We start from the raw sequence: 6,696 nt of genomic DNA on the forward strand, positions 1-6,696 counted from the left end.
CAATTGCAAGTAATTATCCATAATAAGTTCTATCAATATAATAGTTGGGAGAATGAGACAGGTAAACAAATGTGGCTTGGAAATAGAATATCTAAGAACAAAAATTAGAGGAAAAAAAGGAATTAAATTAGGTTGAAGTAGTGAAAACACTCTTAAACTTGGCACGAATTGCAACTTTAGTCACCAAACTATTGATGCACTTCAAGACAACCCTAATCTTGGCTAACTGAATTTTTATCCACCCCCGAATTGACATGCCACAGCAAGTGGAATGCACTCGCTGTCCACTTGGCATTTTCGTCTTATGTGTCCTCCACGTAGATAAATTGTTTTTGAAAAAAATGGTAAAATTGATGTAACACCCCGTACCTTTAACGTAAGCTTTGACCATGAGCCTAGACTTAGAAAATCAGATAAAGAATGTGGGAATTGAAATTTCCCTGTTCCGTTGTAAGATGGGAGTTTACGCCCATGAACAGTGATCGTATTTCAGTTTACGGTCCGTAATCCAAGTCGTAAACTGAAACCAAGGATTTCTGAGCATTTTGGAATTTGGCAATTTGATGTCAAATGGTTAAATACGGACCGTATTTCAGAATACGGCCCGTATTTCAAAACTTATTTGGAATTTGGAAAAACTTCCTTCATGAAAGTTGTAGATCTTTGCAATACCTTTCCAACGGTATATTATGGGGGTCAAACGGACATCTGTGCAAAGAGTTATGGCCATTTTACTGAAGAAAGGCAGTGCTGTCCGTATTTCAAAATACGGCCAGCCAGTATTTTGAAATACGGCCAGTATTTCAAAATATGGCCCGTATTTTGAAACACGGCCAGTATTTAACTGGGCCGAAAAATTAATTTTTCCAGAACAGTATATATTCGTCCATATCAGTTCAAATCATTATTTTTCATTCCTTCAAGCCCTAGAACGACTTTCTACCCTCTTCCATCATCAAGAACACCAAGGTAAGCCTACTCTAATTATTCCAACTCAATTCTAATACCTATCCTTGTAATCTAAACAAGAAATTATCATTCTAAAACTAGGGTTTTCAAGAAAACCCATCTCAAGGTTCAAGAATTCAAGATTTTGGAAATCTTCTTCAAAGCTCAAGACTTTTCTTCAAGTTTTGGAGCGATTAAGGTATGTAGAGTTACTATCTACGTGTGGGAACATCATTGTTCTTCCCCACGCCTCATAATCCATAAATTATGATTCTCTACTAAAACTAGGGTTTCTACACCATGTTCATGACAACCCTAGATCCATGTCCATGATTATATTATGTATGAATTGCTATTATTCTATCATTGTGTTCGTAATAACTCCATATGATTATTGAGAATTAGTTCGTAATCCATGAAAACCCATATCTTATATTCCATGGGTTCTTGCAGGCATGTTTTTAAATAAAAATGATTATTTCATGAATATCCTACATGTCTACAAGTTTTCGTGCAACTATATTATATAATTACTTTCATGCTATGATACAAGATACATGCATACTAAATACAAGTTATTTCATGAAACCATGTTTACAAGTTATTTCATGAAACCATGTTTACAAGTTATTTCATGAAATCATGATTACAAGACAAGTACAAGTTAATTCACGAAAATCATGGCTTCTTAGCCAATTATATCATGTTCATGTTTTTGGGAGTTGCACGAATTACCGAGAAGGCTCAGATAGCCTGAAACTACGTAGCCACCGTAGGACAAGGATCGCTCCGCCCAGTTAGGACGATACCTTAATTTCACACTGAATGGATCCATCAGGCACGTTACCACTTTATACCCTGGCAAGGTATGAAGGCTCTGCTGGTCTGGCGAGGTACCAGACTCCACGTACCCACGTGGTGATATCACATGTCGGTTTATGAAATGCTCTCCCTACTTATCATGTTTTACTTATGTTATATATATATATATATATATATATATATATATATATATATATATATATATATATATATATATGTGTGTGTGTGTGTGTGTGTGTGTGTGTGTGTACTCATGCTCATGTTCATGTCCAGGTTTTCAGTTTCAGTTCTTAACATGTTATTTCATGTCCCATGTTATTTCATTCAGTTGCTTTACATACCAGTACATTCAATGTGCTGACGTCCCCTTTTATTGTCCGGGGGCCTGCATTTCACGATGCAGGTACGTATTTACAGGACGCCGTATCTGCTCAGTAGGATTTGCTCGTATCAGCTCATTGGTGAGCCCCATCTCATTCGGGGTTTAGTCAGTTATCTTTATTTTACTAGTCATGCATTTAAAGGTATGCTGGGAGGCCTTGTCCCAGCAAGTATGTTTTCCAGTCAAAATTTACGATTAGAGGTTTCATAGACTAGTCAGTTTAGTTATGTTAGACATGCAAGGTGTTTATCCATCTTTGGCTCAACTCATGTTATTTCCGCATTTATGATTTAAACAAGTATTTCATTAAATTATTATGACATCTCATGTTTTATAAAAGCTCATCACGTTCATGCTATATTTCCGCTCATGTATGCCTCATGATGATTTAGCAAGCCATGTGGTTCGCTCGGTCACATGCAGTATGGCACCGAGTGCCGTGTTACGCCCAGACCATGGTTCGGGGGGTGACAAAGCTTGGTATCAGAGCCCTAGGTTCAAGTGTCTTAGGGAGTCTATGAAACCGTGTCCAGTGGGGTCACTTTTATATGTGTGTGGCGCCCACACATATAAACAGTTGACCACCAATACATTTAAGATTGTCTCACTTCTTTCAACTCTAGATCGTGCAATAGAGCTATGTTCTCAGAAATCACTCGGACTCGTGTGTTGTTTCCCGTTCTACCGAATACGCCACGTCTCAATGGATGAGAAAGATATAAATCTAATCATTATCGATGTGTTTCTTTCAGATGGAGTCATCAGGAATTATTCTAATTCGTGCCATGAAGCTTAAAGCAGTAAGTAACATTCTTTTTCCATCGAATTCTGAACGTATCAAATGTGTAAGCGGCAAGAAGGAAATTCGAGACCCAAGACTTGCCAAATAGTGCATGGTGTGTTTATCAGGTGTTAATACCATTTGAAAGACAAATTTCGGTATGGTAGCACACGTAGGTTATATAACCTATAGGGTAAGTTTATTTGGACTCTTTGACCATGAAGCTATAGTATAAGGGTGATGGTTCATATTTAAGACCCCACGAGGTAGCATGTTACGAAGTTAACCACAGCAGGCATAAATTGTCCACGGTAGTTTTGAGCAGAGGAATAGCCTAGGAGCCAACCACTTGTAATACTAGAAAGTCTCGATTTTTTCTAGGATATATATATTTTTGCCATATGATCTATGCACATGACTAGGAAGGGACTGGTGCGATAAGAAAACCACGAGCAGACGACATTGAATTTTTACGGATAGTTTTAAATTATTTAAGCTTATTTAGATCAGACCTAGAGAGAATGATGTTAGTAAGTTACTATAAGAAGCAAATATTACTATGAGATAAAAGATATGAAAATTCCCCCTTAGGTTATGTGATTAAGTATTTATCCCTGATGTGCATAGTATGATATAATTTTGAAAGTCCATAGGGAGTTTGAGGTTAGTTGTTCCAATTCCTTGTTTAAGACAGATGAAATTTCCCTAAGTGTGATCCATGTCCATAGTTCATAAAAGATAGTATACAACCCCAGAATAGAGTCAGATAAGGAGGAAAAGTTAGAAATAACCTTATGCTTCGCTTTAGTACTCAGAGAACAATTAGAGAATATGATGCTATCAAGTGGTTAACAGAAGCATAGCAAGTAAGTTTGAATAGATACAGTGAATTAGAAATTTTCAGCAAAGTTAGTAGAAGTACGATTTGAGTTACTTAGTCAAGTTAGCACTACTAAGTGGGTGACTGTCTGAATACACCGAAGGCGTGTTAGAACCCAAAGGGTTTAAGTTAAATTTGAGGTATAGAAATTGGTGAAAGAAGAAAACCATCTAAACAGTAAGAGAGCAAGCTACAGAAGAAAAGCCTTTAAGGGTTATCAGAAAAGAGTTTTCCTCAAGACTGGCAAAGCTAGTATGCCAGTTATGTTTCCCAGTAAGTAAGACTTGCTTGAAGTAAGCTGAAGAAATGAGTCATCAGTATGTTAGAGGAAATCAGCAGAACCACTAGATGACCACTTATCGCTAACTTAAGGGATCCACAGGCTTTAGACGTCTACTTTTAAACTAAGGGGGAGATAATATGATAAGGCGTTGATATAGATGTTGTGTTTCGTAAGTTGATAGGCATCAGAGGATAATGTCAGAAGATCACAGTTTCATGTAGCCAAGATAAGGTGCATAGAAGACGATTTTTGTTATGGCCGTTGGGATCAAGTACTAGGTACTTATGTTATGAGATAAAGTTCTAGATCAAATAGTGGGTTTTAAGGGTGTAACGTTTCCAATTCCAGAATAATTCATGCACTATGTAGTACCAATGCCCAAACGTACTCTACACATGCCTAGCATACCTATCTTATGCCCTTGTTAAAGCTTTACACTCCATGTTTAAGATACAAGAATTAAGACTCCATACGATAGTAAGATATGCAAGGGAATGTTCTTTCATGTTTCTCACGTCAGGTTGTACTCATGTCCAAGGTTAAAGACTGCATTCATGTCTCACGTATCTATCGTGCTTTTATACCCATGACCACGTTCTATCTTCTAAGTGCTTTCCAAATATGAGGTTGATTTTGATAATGATTTAGGAGAAGGTAACACAATAGTTTAAAGACTAAGAATCCTATATAATGTCCACATGGTCCTTGAACAAGGGAAAAATGCCTTAGGTAAATGATTAATTTCAACTCCAAAGATATGCTACCTGCGTTCTCACGTACTCGTGCCCACGACCGACTTCTTTGAGCATCCACATATAGAAATAGCATAACAGTGGGGTTGGTAGGTAATGATAAGAGTAAGTCAAGATGGATGTCCTACCCACGATTCTACGTAACTCATGCTTATGTTCCTCTGGCTACTGTTTTAAAGCAGCTCGCAGCTTGGCACAAAGGATGCCATTTTCTTTTCCGAAGTACCTATGCCCTGTTTAAGTTCAAGGTAACTTTCTACCCATGTCTTAGATGCTTGAGGAACGAGTTATACATGCCTATAATCCATTCTTTCATGTGTCTTATTTATAACAAGGGCGTTTACTCACGGTGATAAGAGTAAACTATGTTGAACCATGTCCTATTCTTTCGGTATATCTAAATCCTAAAGGTAATATTTTATCCATGCCTTACGTCTCTGAGTACCCAAGAGTTAGCCTGCAGTTGTACTCCACGCAAGTCACACTTATGCCTTAGTCTTACTTCAATGCTCATGAACTCAAGTCCATACGCCGTGGTATGCAGATACTCATGTGACCGCTATGTTTTTCATGTACCCATGTCCCATGTCATGCTATTCACGTAATCACGTTTCATGCCATATGAATCACGTTCCCATGTACGCATGTTCCACGTTACGTCCTCCATGTACAATGCACCATGTCATGTCTGTTCTCTAAAGCAAAGTATCCCATGTGAATAGTACTAACAATTCCTTTTCTCTCAGTTTCATGTTTCCCGTGTACATGTTTCCATGTAATCACCTACTCAGTTGTCATGATCCATGACCATGTTCCTATGTGACCATGTCAAGCTCTTATGTTTTATGTCATGTTGCTTTCATGTTCATGTATTCAAGCCATGTCCAGCCATGTTCTTAACCATGACCCATCATTCGAGGACGAATGATCCCAAGGGGGAGATATTGTAACACCCCGTACCTTTAACGTAAGCTTTGACCATGAGCCTAGACTTAGAAAATCAGATAAAGAATGTGCGAATTGAAATTTCCCTGTTCCGTTGTAAGATGGGAGTTTACGCCCATGAACAGTGATCGTATTTCAGTTTACGGTCCGTAATCCAAGTTGTAAACTGAAACCAAGGATTTCTGAGCATTTTGGAATTTGGCAATTTGATGTCAAATGGTTAAATACGGACTATATTTCAAAATATGGCCCGTATTTCAAAACTTATTTGGAATTTGGAAACCCTTCCTTCATGAAAGTCGTAGATCTTTGAAATACCTTTCCAACGGTATATTATGGGGGTCAAACAGACATCTGTGCAAAGAGTTATGGCCATTTTACGGAAGAGAGGCAGTGTTTCCGTATTTCAAAATACGGCCCGTATTTTGAAACACGACCAGTATTTAACTGGGTCGAAAAAATAATTTTTCCAGAACAGTATATATTCGTCCATATCAGTTCAAATCATTATTTTTCATTCCTTCAAGCCCTAGAACGACTTCCTACCCTCTTCCATCATCAAGAACACCAAGGTAAGCCTACTCTAATTATTCCGACTCAATTCTAATACCTATCCTTGTAATCTAAACAAGAAATTATCATTCTAAAACTAGGGTTTTCAAGAAAACCCATCTCAAGGTTCAAGAATTCAAGATTTTTGAAATCTTCTTCAAAGCTCAAGACTTTTCTTCAAGTTTTGGAGCGATTAAGGTATGTAGAGTTACTATCTACGTGTGGGAACATCATTGTTCTTCCCCACGCCTCATAATCCATAAATTATGATTCTCTACTAAAACTAGGGTTTCTACACCATGTTCATGACAACCCTAGGTCCATGTCCATGATTATATTATGTATGAATTG

The sequence above is a fragment of the Lycium barbarum genome, chromosome 5 (genome assembly GCF_019175385.1).
Source record: "Lycium barbarum isolate Lr01 chromosome 5, ASM1917538v2, whole genome shotgun sequence".
Lineage (NCBI taxonomy): Eukaryota > Viridiplantae > Streptophyta > Magnoliopsida > Solanales > Solanaceae > Lycium > Lycium barbarum.